The sequence below is a fragment of the Strix uralensis genome, chromosome 6 (genome assembly GCF_047716275.1).
Source record: "Strix uralensis isolate ZFMK-TIS-50842 chromosome 6, bStrUra1, whole genome shotgun sequence".
NCBI lineage: Eukaryota > Metazoa > Chordata > Aves > Strigiformes > Strigidae > Strix > Strix uralensis.
In genome coordinates, this window is record NC_133977.1 from 33,693,934 (window position 1) to 33,720,831 (window position 26,898).

Below are 26,898 nucleotides of genomic sequence, written 5' to 3' on the forward strand. Positions count from 1 at the left end.
TGAGACTTCTAGTCTTGAAGTGACACGCTGCCAAATGATTGAGGATTACCAAGTGGTTATGTCACAGATTTTATTCTTTGCTTTGCTTCCCCTGACATAATATAAGATCTCACACATGAGCTCACTGACATGATCTTGTGATGTTTGCTCCTCAGGAAGAATGTTAGAGAAGAGATGTTTTCTATATAATTCTATAAAGTATGAATTGTTGATAGTAGCCTGTCTTGCAGGAGATATGCTTCAGTGTTTTCTACTTGCTGCAGTGACCTAAGCACTGACGGTTTCATGTCCAACTACATTGTACTGCTACAAAACAGACAACAGGTAACAAAGCTTAAGTGAAGACTCTGAACCTCTGACCATCTCTTCCAAAAGGCTGCCCAGCTTTCTGAAAGAGCAGAGTTAGATGATGCCAGTTCCTTAAATGTCAAAAGGCAAACAAATATTCTTATGTTTGAAGAGAAAACAAATCACTCCCTAGCTAGAAGTTACCAAAGTCAAATCTCATTCACAGGCCACTTCTCTGGCAGTCCTGATCATCACCTGCCCAACTTGCTAAAGTTTGTCAGGGATTCTCCCGTAAGCCTTTATGCATAACAGTAAATATTGAAGCTTGCACAGAAAGAGTTTTAGCAAAGTTCAATATGATTGTACTTCTGAATCAAACTAATCATGAAAGTCAGTTTTCACAGTATTAGGGCCTGAATTGTTCTCGACATTCTTGTAGAAAGACAGATCAGCTGAAGGCTGCTATATTAACATTTTTTAATTAGATGCCAGGCCTTAATTCTGTCAAGTAACACACCTGATATTGCAAAGAGCTGCAAGCTTAAAACTTGCAGTCAAAACTGCAAAAAACAAGTCAAAACTGGTCACGTAATGAGTAACTTCATACTTAACCTTAGTATTTAACCTGCCTCAACTTAAAATTGGGTTAATACCTCACATTCAAGTTCTGTTGAACTGAATGGGAAGGTTCCCCCGATTTAACAGACTTTTGATGAGGACTTGGCAAACTTCATCAGTTACACTCTTTCAGATTCTCATGTGCAAGACATCCATCCAGAAAAGTGGAAAGTATTCTTGCAGTAACTGGAGACTCTTGGAAGAGTATTTGATGAAACACTCCTCCCCAAGTGTGTTTGGTTTGTTTTTAAATTAGCAATTGTTTTGGAAGACTAGATGATTTGGATTTTGTTGTTCTTAAATGTTTAAGTTCTTTGTCTTTCTGCCCTAAGTTTTTAAAAAGTGCTAGTGATAACTTTCCTGATGTCTTGCTGCATTTTTAAAATATTTTTAGTTTACTTTGGGACGGTCCTGTGGTACCTTATAAATCTCCCAGAGAGTAGAAAAGGATTTTTGTGGGCTTTCTTTTTGCCAGAATTCCCCATGCTATGTGTATTTTAACTACTACTTTCTTTAGACTGAAGTGCTGCCTGTGTTTTAACCCCTCTTATACAGAGCTTCTGCATGGAAGATACAAATCACCAGAACCCCCCAAAAAACCTTACATGTCATGTAAATAGCTGTTAGATGTCCTTACTGTTCCAACAAGATAAGGATTGTCAGTGTGCAAAATAAACTAACAAGCTCCTCACAAAGACATGCAGCTTCAGGAAAAAAGGTGAGTGATGAAAAATAGACACATGACTAGTTAGAGGTTTCTAGCCTCTTCAAGCTTTCTATGCTGCTACAAAGTTACCTTCCCCATTCCTTGGAGACCACCAAGTTGATTTTGAAGTGTAAACTGCTGTAATTTTTTTTTTAAATAATTTTAAATCATGGGGAAAAAAAAAAATCAGTGGGAGAGTTTTATTGTTAATGTTAAATAAATGGAACAGATAAATGCAAACATATAAAGTATACCAGTGTACCCTCTGATTTGAAAATACCAGCCATTTTTCCCCAAAGTGCTAATCCTTATTAATGCCAGTCCCTTCCTTAAGGGCTTTGTTGCAAGCTGTGTTGCTTGCTGCACAGCCTTGCTCATAAAGCTCTTCATGAATTTGGTGAGACTACTTAGATAAGTAATATTAAGTATGCACACCTAGATGGAAATAAAAATGGATACAAAATCTAAATACAGCTTTCAGTCAGAAGAAACACGGTCCTGCGAGGCCTTCAGATGCAGTATTATTGGCATCTGATAGAACTGAATCCTTTGCAATATTTTTGCATTTGAGATAAGCAAACATTGAGGAAAGCAAATGCTTTAATGGCAGTGATTGATTCTGGATTTACAGGGCATGAAAAGCACCACTGTAACGCAGACTGGAGGCACTGCTGACAGGTTTAAGGCTCAACAACAGATATCTGATAAAATCTAAGCACATAAACACGGTTAACTGAGGCATCTGCTCCAAGCTACTCAGTTCATCCACAGGGTGAAACTGGTTTGCATTGTTTACAAATAAATATAATAAATAATCAGACAAATCTGTTGTTAGTTAAAGCATTAGGAAAAAACCCCTTTACAATGCCTCTTGCAGAAAGACATCTGTTAACTTGAACTCTCCAACCGAAAGAGCTTAAGGAAACCTGTGCTTGCATTCTATTTGGGTTTACCTTTTTTTTCCTCTTATTTCCTTTTCTGCTCTCATGGGTCACTTTATTAGTTATGTTCTACAAGGAAACAAGTTTCCTATCAACAAAGAACATCATAATTTTGGCCATATGCTTACCATTACACCAGAGACTCAACAATCAAAAATTATTTAACCAGAAAAAGATTCTAGTGTTTTCAAAATACTTTGGAGACAAACTTATTCATCTATAAAGAAAACATACAACTTGTTTGTACCACTAAATATATAGTATTCAAGACTAATGTGCTTAAAAGACCAAACCATTCTTTAAGGGAAACTGAGTAAGAAACTTAAAATGTCAGCTAGATTTACAGCTGTAAACTCTTCCCAGGACGAGCAGTTTTCCTATTAATGCATCTTCTGCAATCATCTTCTTTCTGTAGTGTGATTTTTCATTCTGACCCCATTGAGAATTAGCCATGTCACAGTGGCTTCTCTTGAGCTGAGCCAAGTGCAGTGCATTCAACTCAAGTATTAAAAGCCAGATTTTAATTTAATTGTTATAATTTATTTCACAGAGGTTACTAGCACAAACCAATAACAAAAAGCAGCGCATATGAACGTCTTCCACTGTTTTAAAGGAAAACAATCAAGATCATTTTCAGAGTATTAATTTCCTATCCTAACAAATGGTTTAACTTCCAGGCTTAACCCAACTTTCTGAACTGGATTGATTTCACTAGACACCCTAGTTATGCCTGCCTATCAGCTGCTTCAGAGAAAGTACATGATAAGTCTCATTCACTGAGAAAAGATATCAAAAGAAAGAGTAACACATCCAATGACACCCCAAAAATACACAGGTGAATTTTATGCTAATAAAGGTACTGCATTAACATTCTGGAAACTGGTATATTTTCGGTATTGAAGATTCATTCAGTCTTTTGGTAACTGGCAGGGGCCGTGATGGCACCTTACTGTGGTTAAGCCAAAGGTGTCTACAACTGTCAGCACCTAGATCACACCTCTAACCAGCTTCCTCTCTTAATGAGGGACCACGCACACAAAACAGTTAGTGATGAAGACTTGTGTATCCCTCTAAACACCCACATCACAGGAAAAAAGATGAAAAAAAAGGAAAAAAAAAAACCAACCAAAAGGCCCAGTTAAGCCACTGTTGACAGCCCTGCACAAAAGCACCTCCTTCCTTAAAAGCATGAAAAGCTATTGACTCTTCTTGGCACATTACATGTTCCTACTAGGTAGAGACAGAAAAGGAGATATGTAACTTGAACTACTGAGTTTCTTCAGAATACCAGAAGCTATCTTGACTTGACTTCACTCAGTATAATTGCTATTTTGTTTCTTGCTGAAAAAGCATATTTATCACTGTAATGCATACTGGACATGTGAAACCACAAATAAATCAGGATTTTACAGCTGTTGGAGGATCAAAATATCTGCATTTGATCCTATGGGGATCATCAAGAGATTGGCTTTGTAGTGGAAGTACTGCAGCATCAACAAGCAGAGAAAATAGATTAAGCAATACCTGCTTGGGACCAGTTTTTGTCAGCTCCTGACCCCTCACTAGTGCCAAAGCTTGGAAAAAAACAAAACTAAATAAAAACCTAATGGCTTTAAATGCTGGAAAAATATACTTACTTCTTTGGAATGAACCTCTAATCCAAACAAAAAAAATTAACATCTTCTGCGCTTGTGAATTTTGGCTGCTCCATCTATATTCATATTCTTTCTTTATGCCTGCAATGACATCACCCAATAATAGGGAAAATGGAAATTCATTGCAAGCTTAAGTCACAGCCTTTTAAAGGACTCAACATCCAAATGTACTGAATTAATGAATTTACAGGACTGGGGCTACTGCCTTCAAGTGTTTTATACAGATGTTATTTAGAGGTCCAGACACACATGAACAGTGGAAAATGCAGTAATTGAAAATGCAATCATTGACATCCCTTTAGCCAGAAGAAGGTTACACCAGATTAAACTTTTAATCTTAGAAGGAAGAAAAAGAACCTCAGACCTTTCAGTCGTTTAAAAACAGGTAAGACTATAATTTGCAAAATGTTTTAGTCTAGATTTTTCACGTTTAATGCTCATAATAGTTCATGGCTTCTCATTTTATTGACTACCTGATATAATGTTGTTTATCTAAAATTCTTTGGGGATTTCTGAATTCACTTGAGAGACATTCACGAGAGGGAACTGGAAGGATTACAATCACTTGCATCATTTTTTGAAGAAGTATAGTTCCTTTAATGTAGCCTCTTAAAGGGAGCCCGTATTCTTTTTATTGCACTGTAGGGACCTTTGGATGGGGGAGGGGGCAGGCAAGGAAAGTCCAATCACATAAAATATAGTGAACTTTCCTTTAATCAGGATTTAAATTAATCAGAGCTGAGCCACGTCTGCCAAAAATGTATGGCACTCCCTGTAAAGAAACAAACCTGAACCCCTCCTAGTCCCCATGAGATTTTCAATAACTAGAAAAATATTCCCTTGTACACTGCGTTCCCCAAAGAAACATTTTATTTCTTCCCCAAGAACTGTGCAAGAAAAACTATTTCACACTTCTTACAGCAAACCTGCCCACAGGAGAACCTCTCCTCCCTCCTCATTGTCTCTAAATTCCAAGACATCCAAAGCCATAGCCACAAATAATATGCCACTGCTGAATCTCAGTGTTTCAGCCATTCTCTTTGCCCTGGCTCAAACCTAGATTGGTTTCGGTGCGTTGTTAATAAACTTGAGACTTGGGATTAGTCTAGTGCAGTATCACATCCCATTCAGAGTTTACAGGTATAGAAGAAAGATAAACCATGACAGGTACAATCCAGCTTCCTCTTTACTTTTGTAATTGCTAACTCAGGTTAGGCGCAGAAGTGGCTGCTACACCTAGAACTTTGCAGAAAAAATAGGGAAAATAGTATGAATACAAATGAGACAACTGCCTGGTAAGAAAGTAAGCACCTCGGCCAGAAACAGACTATCTCATTACAATACTGACCAATCTGCAAATAGAGAAGAGTATTAGACAACATTCATGTCTTAAAAAAACCCACAGAATAATCCCTGTTCTTTTCAGTTAAGCCTGGCAGTGTTAGGTTTATGATACCCTATCATAGGGAATAAAATTCACCTTGATATGCATCTGGTGCAGAACTTCAACTATGGGCACCCATGTCCTAAATTTGGACTCCGAAAAGTTTTCAGGGTTACTGTTGCATGCTTAAGCTTTGTGAACACAGATGAACTCTGTTCAAAGAAACTCCGTTTAAAGGCATGTTGTATGACCCCTTTTCTCTGAGTATTTCTAAGAGACAGAAAAAGTCTGCAAGAGTGAGCTATAGAGACTGACACTGGTACATAGAAAAGAATTTGCCACCTCCATGAAGATGATCTGTTCCCTAGAATGCCCAAGAAAACTGATGCATCATTCTTCCACTTATATTGGTAACTACAATCTATAAGCCTAAATTCTTCTCCACTGTGTCTATCGCCAGACTGTTCAATTTCTATGGGTCAGAGAGACCAAGGCCAAATAAGATAAAGTTTATAGCTTTCACCCAGGATGATTTGTGTATTTTGGAACAAACACAGTCTCATGAAATAAGGTTACTTGAAAAAAAAGAATGTGTTTACTAGCACAGGCCAGTTTTTCACTCAGTGGTAGAAATATGGTGCTGTTACTTTTGAAAATTTTGCTTAATAAAACCTGATTGCTTCTCAGCTTTTTCTCTCAGACCAATGCATTCTTAATTAGATGTTTTATAGGCTTACCTGTAACTGATACAGTGGCAATTCTCTTTAAAAGATTGTAAATTAGTCCTAAAATAAGTTGTTCTCCTTGTCCAATACCATACATGTTTTCATTATCAGTAGCTGACTTCTCAGACAGACTGAGGATAAAGAGAGATTATTCTTCTTTTGTGTTTAAATTTGAGTATGAGCTGAGAAGTGAGGCATTTTAAAAGACTGCCAGTTTTCCCAAATCCCTGACAGAAAGAGACAGCAGGCCTTCCTGTGGCTGACACACCTAACATTAATACTACCCAGGCTGCTCTTTGTGGGTCTCTTCAGCCAAATTACTATTATTGTTTTTAAAGGTCACAGCTACAGTGGACAAAACTCAAATCACCCTCATTAAGCTTCAGTTTTCCTTAAGTTTCTGTTTCACACAAAAAACTAAATACAAGCTTTGCCTGCTTCTACACAAATCTCACACTTGAGCATGTTCTGGGCAGACACACACACTTGCGCTTACTCACTCACAACATTTTTGACCAAAGTGAGTTCTTTAAAACTGCAGAAGTGGGATTAAAGCTCAAAAGTGTGTCCCTGTCCTGTGCCCTAAGGTTGGCTGTAAACTCCAGTTTTTCCCTAGCATGCCTGTGCTACAGTACAAACAGAGATTCTAGCCTTCATCTGGCTTCTGAGACTTTCAACATGATTTACAGGAAGAGAGCCTGCTGTAACTCAGGAGTTAAAGCAGTATAGTAACAACGGAGAAGTTAACTAGCAAGTCAGGTAGGCTCTAATGAGGCTTTCCCTTGGCACCAGTTATAAGGATGCTTTATAACAACTACCTGTCCTCCAAAAATAAAGCACTAATTAGCTTCTTAATAGGTCTTCAGACAGACTATAAACCGGACCACAAAGTGGAAGTTTGAACTGAATTCAAACTGGCAACTGAGAACTTCTACCAAGTTCAAAGTTAGAAGACATTATTCCAATCATTTTGTCTGAGGTTGGTGGGACACAGCCCAAAGAAATCATACAAGAATCTCTCCATTTATTTAAGATCCTTTAGAGAAGACATCCAGTCACCCTAAGATGTCTCTAAAGCCATATTATTATTTTTTAAGATCATTAAACGTTTTGACGTCTCAGTTCTAGTCAGAATGAAACTCTCCTTCAGATTCCAACCTCTGGGCCTAATTCTACCTAATTCTACCTAATTCTACCTAATTCTGCCATCAGTAACCTCCAGTCCAGGTAGGTACAATTATAATCAGTGTCACATTTTTATCCTTTTGAAAAGTTAAATGGACTGAGCTTTAGTCTCTGGCTTCAAGGCAGTTTTCCAGACAGTGAATCATTCTTTTATCTCTTTCCTGAATCTTTTCCAATTTCAGCCTCCTTCGTGAATTGTGGCTACTAGAATTAGATATGGTAAGTGTATAATGGTCTCTGTGGTGTTAGAAAAAAAGTAACATCCCCACCTCTCTCCTCCTTGATGTTTCTTTCCCTTCTCTACAATTCAGTAAGGGCTTAATTAGATTTCTTGCCTACAGCATCACAATGACAGTCCTTATTTCCTTGTTTATCCAGTACTAGCCCCAAAACGTTTCCAAAGCTAGTTTCTCAGATGTAACATCCCATTTTCTGTGACCCACATTCTGCTCCCATATGCATGATCTAACAAGTGACTTAACAAACATGAGTCTGCCTTGCAAGAAGATCCAGATTAGCACATATTAGTATATGTGCTCCTTACGTTATTGGTTAAAAATCAAATATTGAAACAAATGAGGAAAAAAATGCTCTGTCCCACTGAGGCTTGCATGGTGTCAGTAAGTCCTTAGAATTAACCACTCTCCAAGATTCAGAACATGGTGACTGCAGTCAGGGTGCTTCTGATATGACAGAATTTCCAGTAAGATTTCAGTAGCAGCAAAGGTCAGGAGACATTAATGGTTTTGTACATGTTGTATAGAAACACTAATTTGAACCACAGTGTGGATAAAAATAAGTTTTGAATTTGATCCATTTCCACTGAGTCTTGGAAATGAATACTGGGGTTTTACTGATGTATTAATAAATGAACAAAATTCATCTCTGATGCAATTGATGCCAGTGATGGATTTATTTGGAGCATTTAGCCTGCTAATCACATTAGTGAAGGCCCAGCTGATAGAAAAACCATCCCTAGAGATGTTGCTACTTTCCCTTCCAGAAATACTAAGAAACAGCTAGTGAATGATTTAGGGACTTTCCACACATATCATCTATACAAATCTTCCATTGCTTCATGCTAATGACAGTCAGGCAGGTAGCAAATATCACAAACTGGGAAAGACAATTTCAGCAGAAAAAAAGAGCAGGGATTTTGTTAAAGCTGTTTTTTACTGAAAAGCTCATAAATGGAAACTTATTTGGCATCTTTGTTGGAGCTGAATTGGCAGAGTAAGATGGAAAGCAGTTCTGTATCTCATTACTGCCTCTACTATCACTAGCTGGAAACTTTGGGAAAACAGGCCCCTTTCTGTTTAGATACAACTGTGCTGTTGCTGTACGGAGTGTCTGGCTTTCTCTTTCCTTCTCCTTAGTATGGATGACATCTACATAGAAAGGTTCTTTGTCTTTTTAAGGCTTCACCTAGTGCTGCTTATTTTCTACCTGACATCTATTTGTGATATCATAGGCATTTCCTAAGTCACAATTACAATGTCAGCAAAAGATGGATCAAATGCCACCACACAAATACATATAAATAAGTGTTCCCAATTTAATTTAAGTTGGTGTAGTATGCATTGTCATTAATTAGTTTAATGTAGATAAATCTAGCTTTCTAAAAGAGAACTGCAAATTAATACCTAGAAAGAGCAACATCAACAGCTACCCAATCTTCAGTCAAACCAAAACAAGACCTGGATTTAAGGTAAGCAGTAAGTGCTGGGAAGAAGCAAGATGTATAAGAAAAGTTCTGCTTTCATGTCAGGATTCCCCAGAAATAAAGGATGATGGGAAAAAGACATCAAAAGCCATGATACATGCTTGACTGCAGTAGGAGAATTACGTCTAAATAGTTGCACTGATAAAGGAGACATAACAGCTACTTAATAGAAAGGTGTTCTTACAGCTCATGTAAGCCTAATCAGAGCAGTCCAGTATTCTATAGACATATCCAGGCCAATTACAAACCTAAAACTGCAACATGAGCATGCTAATCCACGAGACTAATTACCACTCTTGAGACCTAAGCTAATTTTTTCAGGCGTTTCTTTGCATAAGATGTATGGGCACGGAAAGAAAAACTGTGGACTCTCAATATTTTGCCTTGCTTTTCTAGTTTAGGAAATGCCATCTCCATCCAGGAGCAGCAGAAATCTGAATTCCATCATTACACTGTTTAGAGCCTGACACTGGAAAGACAACATGGGCTAGCAGGCAGAACAGTCAAGTATTAGGAATTCAAACATCTGATGCTATTTCTGGATAAAATCATTTCATTTTTCTTTCTCTTCTTTTTATCTTTAGTTTATGTATTGAAATGCACTGCAAAGCATCTGTGTGCTTGTACAGAGCCTAGCACAATGGCATCACAAGCAGTCTTTTCTCAGAGTAACAAAAAAATACTACATCTTTTGTTTCCAGGTTCTCACAGTAGGGTAGGGCTCTGTCTCACACTTAAAGATGTCTGGAAAATGGAATACTATATCCAGATTAACACAGAAGAAAACAAAAGCTTAAATCAGCCATATAGCACAAAAATACCATAGTCCCTTCGCACCTCCAAGTCTTTAGCTACTCATTTCACAGCTAACACTGGAAATTAGCCCCCCACCATCCTCTTCTCTAATAAATTGACTGATTTCTCTTAAAGTCACATACACTCAAAGGGCACATTTGTTACAATTCGGCAGTATGTGTTCAGACAAAACTATCTCCAGTCAGATTGGGCTCGTTAGACATAGTGAGATCAAACAGCTCACAAAATCCTTTGATGGAAATTTAATTCTTTAAAAATATGCACAAGGTAATTGAAAACACATTTTATGATATTTCAGATTATAAACAGTAGATCTCTGGCTGGGTTGAACAAATAGCATTAAGCCTTTTTCTTCCTTCTGAAAAACCACAGTGCTTGGCAGCATGAGGCACTGATGCGTCTTCTGTACCAGCACAGGGAAAACAATGTTTATAATGAAGAGCTTGTGTCAGGATGCAAATTGCACTCCAGCAGAAGAAACTATTTGTAAATATCAGTTATTGTTCATTCACAGCCATTTTGTGATATAAACACGTTTTTCAAAGATCTAAGCACAAGGCCTGGGTTTACTACATTTCCTTCCCCTCCCTTTCCCTTGCAAAAGTCTTCAGGAAAAAAGCAAAAATAAGTATCCTTTGCTCACAACCTCCAGTCTTATCATCAATCCTATTCACTGCAGAACACAGAGACATTAAAAATCATAACATAAAGGTTCATAGTAGAAAATCCAATTCAAGCTTTGCTCACTTGATATTTAAACCTCTTAGTCTTTGCTAGTACTGTGAAACATTGATAAATCAAATCTGTATACATGCTTTATAGAAACAACAGTTACAGAGGGAGGAACACTGCTTTATCCATTAACTGTCACTTCCACACACACACCAAGATCTGTCTGGTTCCATCACCAGTACTCTGTGCATTTGCTATACGAACAAGACAGTTTTGAGCAGCAAATGCCATGGACACTCCAAAACTTCAGTGCTTCACACTGCCAGACTACTCTAACTTTGCTTCTATTTGTGCAACAAAGCAGAGCCTTGTGTTAGGTGTCAGAGATACCACACGTAAGAACAGGACAAACAAGGTCTCCTCACGTTCCTCTGAAAAAGACAGGACGTTAATGGGATGGGATGAACAAGGGCTTTTCTGGCAAAACCATTTAAGAAAACAGCACTGTTGTCACAGCTAAAGCATTTCATGGAAAGATACAGGTTAGTCTGAAGGAGGTAATTTCTAGTCAAAGAAAAAAAGCGCAAAACCAGCCTTAATTTATCCTAGACGAGTCAGGACCCAGGAGCCCACAGGTATTCAGAGACTGTGGGAGACTCTGCTTGAATCACACACCAGCTATGAACCTCAGTCTTCCACATGACTTCATGCATGTGAAGTGCATGGGAAGTGTCCCAATGCATTTAAAAGGCCTTTTAACAGGAAGAGTATAATGAGTCTGTGTCTCTCTGTTCTCTCTTCCCTGTCCTTGAGGGAAAAGAGGTGGGGGAAATCTGGAACTGTCTGTGGCAGAGCCACAGAAAAATCTGCATGCTCAACACATCAGGAGTCAGGCTTGATTTGAGTGCATATTGCTCTTCATTATCCGTCGCATTCTTGACAGACTCTGAGTAACCCAGTCTCTACACTTTCTCCTCAAACTAGAGATTAAGCTACCTCAGTCCTAAAAAGGAAACAGCTATGATTTTTATTTCCAGAGTTTGCTGCTTGCTTCAGTTTCCTCATTGCTTGAGCCACAAATGAGAGAGCAAAGACAAACATTTAGTGAAACAATGGTACTCACCCACTCACTCTCTGCTTCCCCTACTGCCTACTTATATTGACACAAGTCTTTTCATTGTGTGGGGGTTAAAGTGAAGCACTTATTTTATGCAAAATGCTTCCCCCCATCTCAGAAGAAGCTGTTGATGTTTAAACTAAGGCTTCCTGGTTTGTTAGTTTTACTAGAACACAGACAGTGACTGAGAAAACTATGAATTTGAAATGGTAGGGTATCACCAACGCTTTAAACCAATGCTCTTGTTTTCCCTGGGTCAATGAAAGAATGCTGCCCTTCATACAACAGGAATAAGAAGTTAATGTGTGAAGTCTAAAAGGCTCCACTCTTCCATAAACTCATTTTAAGGGATTCTTCATTATAACTAAAGTTTTGAAAAGTGAAAGAATCCAAAAGAACAGTGAAATCTAACAATAAATCAAGCTTTAAAGTGAAAGCACTCTGAAAGTGTGCAGGAATTGCAATTCATTGTGTAGGGAGACATCTGCACCTAGGCAAAACCTAGCAAACCAGTGGTAAGGCAAAACTGAATAGGCTGCTTATTGTTCTGCACCACTCTCCCTGGGTGAAGTGAAAGTACAGGAAAATGAAGTCTTTCCCTCTCACAACTGAAGATAGAACAATGCAAATCCCAGGGCAGCATTGACTTGTTAAACAGTTTCTGCTGGCTCTATTTTAAAGCTCTAAAGACTTTGAAGTGGAGTTGTAAACTCAATTGATTTCAAACAAAAGGCTAATGTAATCCACTTTCAGCACCAGTACCACGCTGGCAGTGAATACATCCTTCTCAGTAATAGAAATTACTTATTAGGGTTTAAAGCAATTCATTTCAGTGTTTTCAAGTCACTTAAGAAGTTGGATAGGAATGATCTTGGCTGAATTCAGCCACAGGGAAACAAAGCCAATCCCTGGACCTGTTTTACTGGGGAGACAGCAAGGCCTCCAGGAACACTGGCATTAATACTTGACACATTCATATGTCCTTTTTGTCCCAAGCTGCTTTCCAGGTATTGTAGTTTTATATACACCCAGCCCTGGAGTGCAGCCATCTCTGAGGTGGGACGCACAGCTTTAGCTGTGCAAGGTCAGCAGGATCAATTTAGGGCAGTAGTAGACACTGCATCAGTTTAAAGGACCGGGCAGCCATCAGATTCGACACTGGAAAATGAATGGAGAGTTGAGAAATACTGGCCACCCTTAAAAAGTTTTATAACATTTACATGTCATGAAAATGAACCAGTTCAGGAGTTTGTGGCAACAAGATCAGAAGTCTCCAAGAACAGCCAAATGGAAAAAGATCTTGGAGGGAATTGATTAGAAGAATATGGGACAGACTGAATGGAATTACCAATTGTAGAGAGTCTAAGAAAAACAGAACAAGTGGAACATAGAACAGGTCAAAGATTTTAAACCTTTCCAATAAGTTGCACAGCATTTGGCCCCTTCCTTTGGAAAGTACATGTGATACACCAGGGAAAGCAATGACTCAAGGCAGAGTGTGAAACTAGGCAGATTTTAAGGTGGCCATGACAGTTTTACATATACACATGAAAGCTGCACTGCCTGTTTCACTGTGGCTTCGAGTTTCTAAACATAAGATAGGACATGTGTAACAAACCCACTGAGCTGGGATGGAAAAACCTGCAGCATAATTTTTGAAGGCCACTGCTCAGCAATGGGCACCCAGGACAATTCAAACCCAGAAGTGATTCAAGCCTCCTGGGGTAACCGCAGGCCTGTTCAAGGCCCAATGAGCAGCATTAAGATCATTTTGTCCAGCAAATGTATTCTAGACTAGATCTACTATTTGACCTCCCAGGCTTCTTGGCAAAAATCTACTATGTCATTAATGTCCAAATGGATTTGGACAAGGATAATCTGCTTTCAAGAAGCTTCTGTAAAGCGAGGACACAGCTTAAGAGGATTTTGCTCTAACTAATTCTAAATATTCAAATGAATATTTCCATACTGTTGACAGTTTCCAATGTCTATCTGCTCCTGGCTTCTGCAGAACTTACTTCCGTGCAAATCCAGGAGGTCTTCTTCCTGGATAACATATCTACACTGAATGTCTTTGAAAGCTTTACTACTTCCCTCTTCTACTTTCATATCACTTCATTCCAGACTTTGAGGCTAGCAGTCTTCTCCCCAAACTATGACACTGAAGTCCTTTAACATAAGAGCAATTTGAAAAATATCAATAACAATCTGTAATTAGAGCTAGAGAAAGGAGATTTTTAGATGCATCTCAGCCTCTCAGAATGGTTATTTAGCAGCTGGAGCTGCCTTAAAATAAAAGCTCATACAGTAAATTTCTTCCATGTTCTCTAACTCAGATGAGTACAAAACCATTTTTAAAGGGAATGCCAGTTCCTCCTGAGCCAGACTACACAGCAACAGCATTCTCCCTCTCAAACTAATCATTTTGTGCTAAATGAAAAATAGAAATTACTCTACTTCTGTCCGCGACAAAATACAGCATGCACCTATCTCAAACTTCTATTTATCAGGTAGGAAGCATACTTGGTCTCTCCTCCTTCAGACTAGATAGGCAACAACTCAAAATCCAGCAAGTAGGCAAATCTTTTTGCATGCCAATGGTGTCAAAGAATTCGGTGAGCATGAGATTGCCAGCAGGCAAATACATGACTAACTCCAGTTAAAATGTTATGACAAAGGTCTATTTTCCCCTTTCTCTTTATTCACTTCATACTTTCCGTTGTTTACTGCTACTCATCTATAGCTAATGTTTCTTTAATTGACCAGACTTGGGCTGCACAGATACTCAGAAGCCAAGTGTTTAGCTCACCCTGTGTTGTTAAAAGGCTGCCCAACACAATACTACTCACCTTCATTACATACCCTTCCATTTTTCTAGATGCTTTGATGCACATTGAAACAGTTAATGTTCACCTTTGAAGTTGTATCAATGCCATTTGAATTAGCCATCCATTGAATGAATGAGAGGAATTCACACCTCAAGGCTTATTGTTTCAGGCTGCCTGCCAACTCAGGTGGCTATGGCTGCAGCAGTTACTGCACTCTTTAAAAGGTTTTTTCACAACTACAAAAGCTAGAAAGTTAGTTTGAAAACTTCTGGTCATAGAAAATAGAGTATGACTGTGGTATCTGTCTAGCCCCCAAACTTTAGCTAGTCCTTTTTAAGGAAGCCTGCCTCATTGGTCTAAAAGTCCTGTGTTTAAGCCACAGTTCTTTTGTTTTCCTCAGGACACCATTTTTCAACGACATCCTTTTTAGGAAGGAGCAAAAATTTCCTCAGCTCTCTGAAGATGGCTTGTCTAGTAATATGCATGGCCAGGGAAGAAAGCAGTCACCTCTGCACGCCCAGAGGAGTGTGAAAGCTGGAATATTACAGAAACCACAAAAATAGGCAGTGGGCCAGATACCAGAAAGGAAAGCAATTCTCATTCCTAAGTACTTGCTGGTTTCCTATTGATTGCAGTGGGAAACTTCCAAGTTCCCACTCCCAGTCTCTGGGACAGCAGCAAAAATATACACACTTTCTGAACACACCAGTACAGAGGTTAACGAACCAGTGTGCCCCTGCAGCTTCACTGCACTGGCTCACACACTGCTGATGTGACACCAGCATTGACCTGGAATTCAGTCATGGCAGTTACAGGATTAAACAAGCAAAATCCAGAACAACAAAATCTCACATGCATTTTGCCCATGTGAAATACAATTCTCTGTCACTTGTCAAAGGAGCTTTACAGAACTAACAGCTTACAGTATCACTTCCTTCAAATTCACAAACATGAACCAGAGCACCACATTCCACCCCTTCCACGACAAAAGCAGGAAATTCCCCCCACCTATTATTTCAAGGGAGGAATACTTAAAACCGAAAGTGGACAAACAGAAAGGTTAGCAACTGAAAAGGAGTACGGGTCCCAACTAGGAAAGCAACAGCTAAATTACCTAGATAACAACAGTAAATAACTTCAATAAATAGAAGTGGAAAAGGCTTCCAAGATGATTAAAGCAACAGCAAGTGAAGCTGGAGTGTATAGATGCTGCAAAAGAGACAAAACAGAATTAGGATCAGCACCTCACAAAGCCATCACTCTCATGAAATTCATGGAGTCAAACTGAATAGGTAACTCTGAGAAGTTCCTGGATGATGCTCTGGCAGACAGGGCTACTGTATGCCTTGATGCCTGAACAGAATAAACAGGAGTACAGAATAAACGTAAGAATGTAGGTTGATCATTAAGTGGAGCATTACCAAAGTATCATATCTGTAAATGGAGTCAGACAGCTAGAGATGTTGGAAAGCAAGCCATAAAAATGCCCCAACGTCTCATTCTTATGCATATCCTATCTCCAGTGACCATCAGTAGCACTTGCCTTGGGAAAGAACACATAAAGCCAGAATAAGCTTACAGCAATTCTTTTCCAAATACACCCTCCTGGCTTCTGGCAATCAGCAGTTTATGGACTTACGAAGTCAGACCATCATGTTTCATAGTCCCCAAGTTTAACCTCTATGAATTTAACCTTTTTCTGAACCCATTTTGGCTTTCTTGACATTTTATTGCTGCGAGTTCCACAATCAATTGCACATGCCTTGTATAAAACAAAAAAAAAAAAAAAAAAAAAAAAGACTTGTTTTAAGCTTGTTGTCTGAGTTTTACTGAGTTTTCCTTTTATTCAAATGATGCTATGACTGATTATTCCTTGTTCACCTTCTTCACACCACTTTTAGTTTTACGACACTCTTGGCCTCCAACCAAGATTTTTTCCAAACTAAAGAGTTCTAGTTTACTCTCTGGTCCTAGGGATGTCATTCCATACCTCCGATTTTTCTGCCCATCTCTGAAGCCTTCTCAGTTCTATCAAGCTTTTCTGAGTTATAGTCAGAGCTACAGATACAAGTCTTGAAATTACCAGAATAAATGTTTTTGGTTTATTCTGCATTATAATTCCTAACTTTGTTATTTAGCCCTGGAACTGACAGTTTGAAAAAACTATCCACAGTAATGCCAAAACCACTTGCTCTACATAAGAATTAAATTACATTCTCCATTAACATATTGCATGGGGATTCTCAAATCCTCAGTTGTACTTGTTACTACAATACCTTTCTGATAGTCTAGAATTAACCCAGACACCATGCACACCACCACATCTCCCCAATGCTGTAAACATAGGGGAACACTCATTCCACTTCAATAAAGTTTTTCAAGTAGAAGGTTGTTTTGGGAATAAAGCATACCATGAATTAGTCTCATATCATCCCTAGCACTTATGACATTTGACATAGAGCAGAGACAAAAAGCTGCAAAAACCATTCCCTCCATTTCTTAAAAGGCAATCTATAATGAATAGAAAGAAGCATGAAGAAATGCTGTGTGCTCGATTCTTGCTCTCAGCACTCTTGCTTTTTCCCCTCCTCCAAGAGCATGATATGGGGACATAAATCAGTAGCCTCAATTTTTCACACCCACCCACCCACCTCCCAAGTTAACAGAAAAGATGAAAACCAGCTGCCTTCTAATTTGCCTCTGTTCTAAGCAAGCGATTCCCACATTTATCAATATTTCATCTAGCTATTTTTTGGCACCAACATTTTCCATATCACTTAGAAATAGAGGGGTGACTAAGGATGGGAGGGGAGAACATAAATATACCCCCCCCACAAAAGAAAAAAAACAACCCACTGGTGTCAGGTTTCATAGTGGGACACTTCCTCTGCAAGATTATTCATTTTCTTTAATGATTTTCTCCCTCACTACATGACTTTAAGTCATTTTCTCATTTTGAACAACCAGAACAAGTAAAACTAATATAGATTCCTTTGGAAGTAGAAGAAAGCTCCTAATTCACTAGTTCTTCAACATTAACTCAGACAAACTCTCCCACTCTTAAAAAACAAATAATCATTCAGTATATACGTCAAAGGGTACTTGGAAAAGGTTGGTTTTTTCTCACCCACTGAGAGCTTCCCGGTTCTGTGCGTGCAACACTGGCTTCCAAAACAACTGGCTCAGGACACTTCTAAGATACCAAATCCACAGGTTGAATACTGCTTGCCTGGATAACAAGTGAGAGAAAATTATTTGCAAAGGCTCTTGGAAAGCAGAACTATAGTTTTATCCTAGGAATAGAATAGGCACACACGCTCCCTCCATAGCACAGGGAAGGTCTCTGCCAGCACCCTGGTAACCAACTTTGTTTTGTTGACTAGACTGTTAGAAAACACAAGGGAAAAGAAAAGCATGGCTTGGCAGTAATGCCCTGGACTCAGAACACAGGAGTTGAGTCACTGTCAGTTTGTGTGAGAAGGGGGAACAACAGTGACCTTTGTCAAGGGGCTTCATCTTTCCAGGACAGAGATCCTCATCTCTTTGCTTGTAAAAAGGATGGAACCTCTGTGTTTTTAAGTGGAAACTCCTTAGCCCAGGAGCTGTGTCTGTTAGTACTTGTACAGCACATGAACACATCTCTAATCTTCAGTCTAGATGGATCTTGGATCCACAACTTAAGCATCAGCTTCACCACCTTCTTCCTGCCCCATCCTCCCCCATCCCCTGCCTTCTTGTATTCTTACCCTTCCCTTTTACTAACTCTAGCATTCACTCAAGCACAGGGGGAGCTGGATCAGGACTGAAAATAAAATCCCATTACATCCAAAAGGACCAAAATTTGAAGTTTGAATACCTTCCTCTGTTCCAAGATGCAACTTTTCAAAGGTCCCTGCCTACTTGCTTTCTTAGAAATACATTCTAGATTAATGTCACAGTATTCCTTAAATTCTTTGTTAAGGAGAAGATAGAGTGTGGACGTAGGTCCATCATGCCAAAATCATGTCTAATCTCAAGTAAAAGCTGGTAGCATGCTTCACTAACTAATCCAAGCCTATCTTTGTGTATGGTTCAGCAGTCAGTTGTTGTGCTAATCTGAAATATATTTTCTGCATTACTCAGGATAGATAGAACATCCTACCACACAGTGAGTTAATAATTTGATAATAATATAGTAAAATTTAGATGACTGCACCTGGCCTAACAAAGTGACAACAGCACATCCAAAGAGGTAGAAACTGTCCACATACTAGTAAGGAGAAACAAAATTACCTCCTACTGGACTATCAGATGATCTGCCATCCTCAAAGAAATCCCAGACAAGACAGAGATAAAACCCACAAGCTACATCAAACCAAGTTTCTCCTGCATGGATATACATTGGACAACTGCACTGTCAGCATCATAGTGCAACATTCCTTTCCTGTTCATTAGAGAAGACTTGATCTGGCAGGTAGGTATGATTTTCTCAGCTTTGTCACCTGTGTCTTTATAAAAATCTTTCTAACAGTATTACCCATTTTGGATTTTAAAAATAAATATTTGTATTCAGCGTAACTTGATTCAAAAGTATTAAGGATTATTTAAAGGTAAAAGGCATCCCATTCTTATGGAACGAGTGATCAGCCTTAAAACAAGCATACCACAATGCACTTGTCATGCTCAGCTTTCCAGTACGTTTCTCCAATTGCCAAAAGATACAGGAGGCACCTTCAGTGAATCGCACTGTCAGTGGAGATGTCTGCACATGCGTAAGTAAACTGTCAAAACAAGGGTCATGTCAGGGACCCTTCCTGGCATGGAGTGCAACAAACCCCAGCTATAGAACTTGTGACAGAAAGTCTGCTCAGATAGATTAGGAAATTCTGTGATTCTAGCTGTACAGGAAGCTAACCTAAACCATCATATGATTTATTTCTGGCATTATTCATTTAGTAACAAACTTTCATAATAGATTAGAGGTGTAATTATACGATTCAACATGTATTTTCTTCACAGATAAGTGTTTGCCTGCAGAAAGCCAAACTGACATTAACAAAGCACTTAATGCAAGCTCCAGAGAGAGAACCTGAGTTATACTACTTTTGACTCCCATCAAAAACATAATGCTCCTTTCATGTTCAAAAGAGAAACTACCCAGTTATTATAGAAGCAAATTGTTGCAGAAGCTCTACAACGCAGGCAGAAAGTTCAAATGCAACTATATTCCTTCTAAAAAAGGACTTCCAAGAAAAAGATGTGCTGTGGTGAGGAACACAACACTGAATGAGATTACTGCTTTTAAAAATATGTGATTTCACAACCTTTGGAGCCAGGAGCATGGGGCTTTTATACTCCAAACAGCTAGGCAGATTTTCTACAGCTACCATGTGGACTTTTAAGAACATGCATTGTTAGGCTCACAGAACATAGCAGTAGATTAAGAGATATAGGACATTATGATTCCATGAACAATAGTAAACAGAGATTGTTTGTCACATCAGAAAAAAACACGCAAATGAAAATATAATCAAAACGTACCCTTGTTTGCTGAGATCCAGGAAAGTTCAAAATAGGGATGACAGAGACAGCTTCGTAAACTCTAACTCGAATGAGCTGTCCAAATTTATAAACCATGAACCAGGACCCCAAACAGACTGAGACTTCACCAGTTTTGGGAGATGCTGTAGGAGGTCTTTATCTTACCCAGGCATGAGGATGAAGGAAGGAAAACTAATAAACTGATAACAATGGCAGAGTCCCAGAAATGTTAGCTGGATAGGATATCTACACATCCCTAACCCAACATCCCACTTGAAGCAGAACTACCATCAACACCTGATCAGATCAGCTGTGGTTTTGTCTAGACAAGCCTTGAACACCTCCACAAACAGAGGTGCCACAACATTTCTGGTTAACCAATTTCAGTGCTGCAGTACCCTCCTAAACTTCAACGGGAACCACTCAAGCTGCAACTTGGGGACACTGCCCCTCATTTTTCCATCTGCCACTACTGAGAAAAGCTTCGCTGTTTCATCTTTGTAACTCCCCTTCAAGTAATTGTAGGCTGCTATTTGATTGACAGTTCAGTAGTAAGACTATATATATCTTTGAAAATCTCCCACTAGAGTAGGAGACACTTAATGAAATCTCTTTGGAAAGGACAGAGTGAGACTGAAGAGTCCAACTTTCAGTTTCCCACTGGTTTACAGAATTTTATAATAAATAGCACAGTCTAAACCAGCATCTTTCATTAAAATCAGAGTTCAGTTAAAAGTGACCTTTTTTCTTCCACACTATTTAAAGAACAATAACGTTTGCCCTGGTGTCTGTGATTCCCAGCTCTCTATCCCTCCCAAGAAGTGAAATAAGAAGTTTCAATGTAAGTTTTTTTCCCCTTCAGGTAGGGGTGCAAAAGGGGAAGAATTTAATGAGTGTTATCTGCTCTGTTGGCATTCCGAGGGGGTATGATTGAGAGACACCCTCCACCTCCCCATGAAATATGTAAAAACCGATTTCATTACAAAATAGAAATAGTTTCTGCAGAAACATCCATTTTTAAATTGTCTTCCAAGTTTATTGTCTGTTAGAGACTCACATTTATGCTATTACAGGAGATTTGTACTAGCCTGTTTCCTTAACCAAAACAAATACACAGTCTAACTAGAATAGTATGTTTAAAGTTAGCATGGTCATGCCAAGACACTGCACTTTTACAGTTTGCTTTTCTTCCCTCTGCCTCTGAGCACCTTTGGGCTATGTCTTCATAAAGCAGCTATTGAATCAACATACAGAAAATTAGTATTTTGCAATATGCATTCAAGTTACTTTAAAGGTATTTTTGAGGGGCCAACATCAATTTGGGGAAAAAAAATTAATCTGTTTACCTCACTGAAGCCAAAACTCTTCCCTAGGTAATTCTCTCTAACTCTAAAGGTCAATGGATTCAATGAGTACATAATGTTTCCAATGCAAACTACCTGTGTTCTTAGATGAAAACAGGCTAATGATCAGATCCAGATTGGGTGCAACTCCAATGACTCCATATGGTCTCAAACACTTTGAGAAGAATAGTCACAGTAATGATAAGCACCAGCTGATCAGTACAAAATACAAAGCTGTTCATAGCTGAGAGTTGTCTAAACTTGGCCATTCTCATAAAAATCAGCATTTCCATACTGCCCCAGTCTTTTATGCGTTGAAGTCAAGCTGCTAAAGAAGCACAAAGAGTTTTTTCTACCCTCTTCCTACATAAATTATCTTCTTATTAGGTTGCTTATTCAGCCTGTACTAAAAAGTTCAAGTCCAAGAACTGCTCCAGTTCTATTTAAATAAAGTTTGGGTTGTTTTGTGGTTTTTTTTTTTTTTAAATGTATCATAATTTAGACAGACATGTGACTGGTATGCTTTTAATCTTAAACTATGTTCTATACAGCTATAACTTAAGGGTTTTGTGCTTATTTTCAGAGTATACTTAGGTAAGAAAAATCTGCAGAATGGCAATTTTGGGAACAAAAATGGAAGGAAGAACTCCAACACCACAGTATTTGTAACATGAAACAGCTTTTTTCTAGCCAGACCTTGAGTCCTCTTTTCAAAGAGAAAAGCATCAGTTATGAAAAGAAGGTGATGCCTGGTGAATTTCCCAATGGATAAAGGATGATTAGGACAGTGGGTGACATGAAATACTAAATGTATGCGTGCTACACTCACACTGAGTGTAAATGGTTCAGTTGCACCTTTTTATCAAAGGAGAATAAACACAGACATGAAGGAACATGCATATTTGAATCCCACACTGGTATAAAGTTGTGTTTGCTTCAGTATTGGTGAGTAGGGGGTGGAGGTGTCCATTTCTTTTTCTAAAAAACACTTGAATGCAGTTATTAACAATTACAATAGTCAAAGTAAAAATGAGTGGAGACGGCATGTAAAATGCAGAAAGCAGGAGCTGGAAGGCAGCAGTAGTCTGTCAAACCAATTATTTGTCTAAGCCCTTGTTTTCCCCTCACCACCTTTTTCCCAAATCCAACTAATAGGGAAAAACATCAAACAACCAACAGCCACTATCCCCACTGGAAGATTGGTATCTTCTATAGAGTTCAGCTGCAACCGTATTCATGTTCCTTTAAGCCTCTGTTTGAACAATGTCACTATGGAAACAGATCTGTGATGCCCTGCACCTTATCAGGCCTTCTCTATTTAAATTCTTTTCTTGCATTTTCAACAAAGCCATTCACTGAACCTCAACTAATCCAAGATTCTGTTAGGGGTGAGGTTTTCGTTTGGGTTGGTTTGGATTTTTTTTTGTCTTCACTATCCTGTCTCTTCCAAAAGGTTCTCTCCCCCACTAATGCCATCTGACAAGTTTTGTTTGACTCATCTCTTCAGTTCCTAGCTCAAACATATTATGGCTGTATTTATTGCCAAACAGATTTTACAGTTTTTATTTCCCCCCTTCCTAAGTAACATAGTTTTCAATGAAAATTCCACCCATTCAACAGCAACTTTTTCATTTTGGTTTTAGCTGCTAGGAATCTGCCTGCATCTACATCCAATGTGCCTGTGAGTTCTCTCTAGAGAATTCCTAGGTTAGAGGTATAAAGGGTTACATCTCTGTAATACCAACAGTTTATCAGTTCCAGATGCATATGGAATCCCAAGTCCTGTGTTTACAAATTCCAAATACTAGAATACTTTTGGGGAACAGAGAACAGGAGGGGAGCTGGGAAGCTTCAAGGTTACTTTATGCAAATGAAAGAGGGCAAATTGGGTTTACCCTCACTGCATCCAAATCTGGTGCACAGGCAAGACCCATAGCAGTGCTTTTGTAAACTAAGCAAATGCTATAGCCTCTGCAGTAGTGAAATGCGTGTTATAATCCTCTACCTAAGTAGATATGAGCCAAACATTATTTAACCTTTGAGTTTTTATAATACTGCCCATAACTGTAATTTAAAGCAAGGCTACAAGAATAACATTTTTAAGGGAAGTTTCTGGTACTTTCCAGTGTGGGAGGAGGAGGAGTCTTAGCTTGCATGAGAGTTTTGTGAAGAGGAGAATAAGAGTTATAAAACAATTTTATTTTATTCACTTACTATCTTTGATATTCTGAGTTGGCTGAGGAAGCAGAAGATATGGCAACATGGTAGCCTAAGACATGCCATGGCTCTCAGAGTTCCCAAGGTGAACTGGTGTAAATACAAAGGCAATTGTGATTAACTATCCAAATGAGCTTCACAAGGAAAATCAAAACCTCCTTATGACTTCCACTGGAACAAAGCATCTGTATGTCTGTCGATGCTTTAAGAAAAAGGTGAAACTGGAAGAAAGCATACAACTCAAATATTCCCCCTTTATATATTTAACTGCATTATTTCTAGGCTTTTGTTGAGCAAGCTGTCTGACGGAGGCAGGAGCAGCACAATTCACAAGCAATACTCACTGGTGCTCAGTTACTATTTCACATGGCAATAAGAAGGACCCTTAGGAACCTCATAGCAAGCCAGTTTCTTTCATGTCACTGCTACTGCAAATTTATGTTTTCTTTACTCTTATCATAATATACCACCTAACAGCTTTTGTGAGCTGTAAAACATGGCACATTTTAGTAATGGATTTTAAGTGATATTTTCCATGATACTTACACAGCTTATTCTGGTTTACTGAGGAACAAGTTCGAGATATGGCCAACAGAGGACACCTAAACAAACCTTATATGTTCAAGTCCTTCAATCCAAAAAAGTAATCAAATTCACATTTTTTCCATGCATCTAACCATGGAACAGCAGCCTTTTTTCCTATCTCCACACAGATCAAGAACTTGCCATTCTATTTCAGCTCATACCCAGAACCACCACAGCAAAGGCAGGTAAGCTTGCTGCTCCCAAATGCAGCATTGCCTCCCTGGAGTCACGACAAATGCATGACAAAAGCAACAAAGTTCACAAAGAATACATTTTTCAGAGAACACCTCAGATACTTTATGCTAAATTCCACTGAAGTTCAGCAGAACATAAATGTTACCTACACAAAGCAAAAAAGGGAGAGACCAAATAATACACATTCCAGCTTCATCCCTAGTGTACTAACAGGGAAATTTTTAATCTTTATGTTTATTTATTTGTAGGAACTACTAGGCTTGGCACAAAATAAAGTGTTACTTTGTGCTACCCCTCACGTTCTCAAACTCACCATTCTTCCTAAGTCATCTCTGGCAGCTACTACTCTGCATCACCATCTCTTGCCATTGAAAGACTAAATGCACTGCTGACGTTCAGGGACTTAAAAGTTGGTTTATAAAATGAGGAAGTAGGAAGTACTGTGTTAATTTAATTTCTTGCCACAGATCACCTTTCAGTGGGTAAGACCAGGACATTTCCAGGGACCCTGTGCATAAAGCCATCAGTGCCTCCAACCTCTTCCTGCACAGATGGCAGAGGAGCACAGCAAGAGGTCAGCTGCACCTTTGGAGAGGAACAGTTCTACACCCAAAGCTGCAGTTTTGCAACCTAATGGGGTTAACTTCGGTGTAGTACATACCCTACTGGTTCATTTTGTTTCTCACTGTAAACATCCCTTTGCTGGGTTTTAGCCCCACTCTTGATAGTATACTGTTAACAGACATCAAACAAACAAAATCAAACAGAAAAATACTTAAATAAAACAACTCTGAGTAATAAGGGGCTGGTATAACCAGAGACATAAAAGTCATGGGTACAAAATAACAGTGAATATATTTAGTTTAGAAATCAGAAGAATGCTCCCAATATGGCAGATGAGCAGCTTCACACTAACTAAAGAAAGAAGCCTAATTCCACTTAAAGATCAGAGTATGAAAGAGATTGTATGGCACAGCTATCATAAATAAGGCTGGACAGGCCCCCCTGGAGGGTCTCATTCCCTTCAAGGATAGTACTGGAGTTGGATACTTCTGTCTACCATGTTATCCTTTCATTATGTCGTGCAGTTCCCTCTGAAATTACTGAAAGTTGTGCTTACATTTCTGAGGGCAGATCTGGGCAATTTGCCTTTAGCCTCATACCACTGAATACACTTCCCTTTCTCCCTCCCTGCCCACAACTTTAAGAATTAAGCTGGGAACATAAATCTCTATTTCAGATTTCCTTGGTTTAGGCAGACTAAGCCAAGATGCTCCCTCCCCTCTCAATCATCTGTAGCAATGAATCCATTTTGGAGTAATTTCTTCTCCTATGGAAGACACGAGCCAGTGACATTGATATGTACTTTCTCTCCACATTAATTTGATTTTGTAACCCGGGCTAGAGCAAGACTTTGGTTGCTTCTGTATTCTTCAGGCTGCTGTGGGTCCTCAGAAGACAACCAGTGGTGAAATGAATTTGGAACACTGGTTTTCCTCGAAAGCTTTCTCACAGAAAGCTTTAGTGATCCTTCAACTAGAGATTGCTCACCAGACAGTTGCCATTAATTACTGCATGGGAACATTTGGCCAGATATACACAAGACACAAATCACTGATTAGGGATTTAGTTGGTTTAGAACTATGGCAGAAGAAGTTGGCCGCCTTCTTTTGTGTCTTGCATGCATCGTTTCAAATTCCTATGGCATTTTTACTGGCCTGGCTGTAGACAGAAGCAGGTAGGACTCAGTAGTGAAGCTGATCAAGGACAGGCCACAAACTGAATTTAAGTGAAGTAGATAAGTGAAACTTTGCCAAAAGCATGAGCCTCTCCCTGTTACACTGCACACTACCAAGCTAGAAGCTGTAGCAAGTTTAAACCCACCTTTAAACCTGTGTCTAAATGGAAGCCTCTATTTCATGGTCTAGAAGAAAATTAATTTGATGATTAAGAGAAACACAGAGTTACAGCCTTGTTGGCACAAGCAGTAGTAGAACCAGCTGCCAGTCCTCTTGGAATGAGGAGGCATTGCAATAAGAACCACATTTTCTGTAAGAAATCTTAGAGAACATTACTAGCAAGTTGTCTCTAACTTCCCAGATTTATAGCATGGCCTGGCTCAGAACCACTGTAATTTCAGAGCTTCCTTGCAACAAAAACTGTTATTAAAGTTTGAAACTCTGTCCAAGGCTTTTATTCCTATAGCAGTTTATTATCTCCCTCTCTTCTAGTGCTAAAAGTCCAACAGTACAATGGTGTCCCTAGGTTATATGTTAAAACGTGCAATAACAGTTTAGAGCTACAGCATCCACCTTCCAAGAAAGCACTTTCTGTGCAAGCCACTGGGGGCATGCGGGGTCCTGAAGTCAGCAAAACACAT

General features: G+C 38.9%; 1 protein-coding gene across 5 annotated transcripts in view; it reads right to left on the reverse strand.

Annotated features, from left to right (window-relative positions):
* The window catches only part of MYLK (myosin light chain kinase), a 218,379-nt gene that overhangs the window by 174,258 nt on the left and 17,223 nt on the right, over positions 1 to 26,898 (reverse strand). For 2 of the 5 annotated variants that reach the window (XM_074873612.1, XM_074873608.1), the window contains exon 2: positions 17,786 to 17,887. The exons of 2 other annotated variants lie outside the window; for them this stretch is intronic. The gene's annotated coding sequence lies outside the window, so the exon portion shown is untranslated. The remainder of the gene's footprint in view (positions 1 to 17,785; positions 17,888 to 26,898) is intronic. One more of the 5 variants, XM_074873609.1, reaches the window with a different exon arrangement.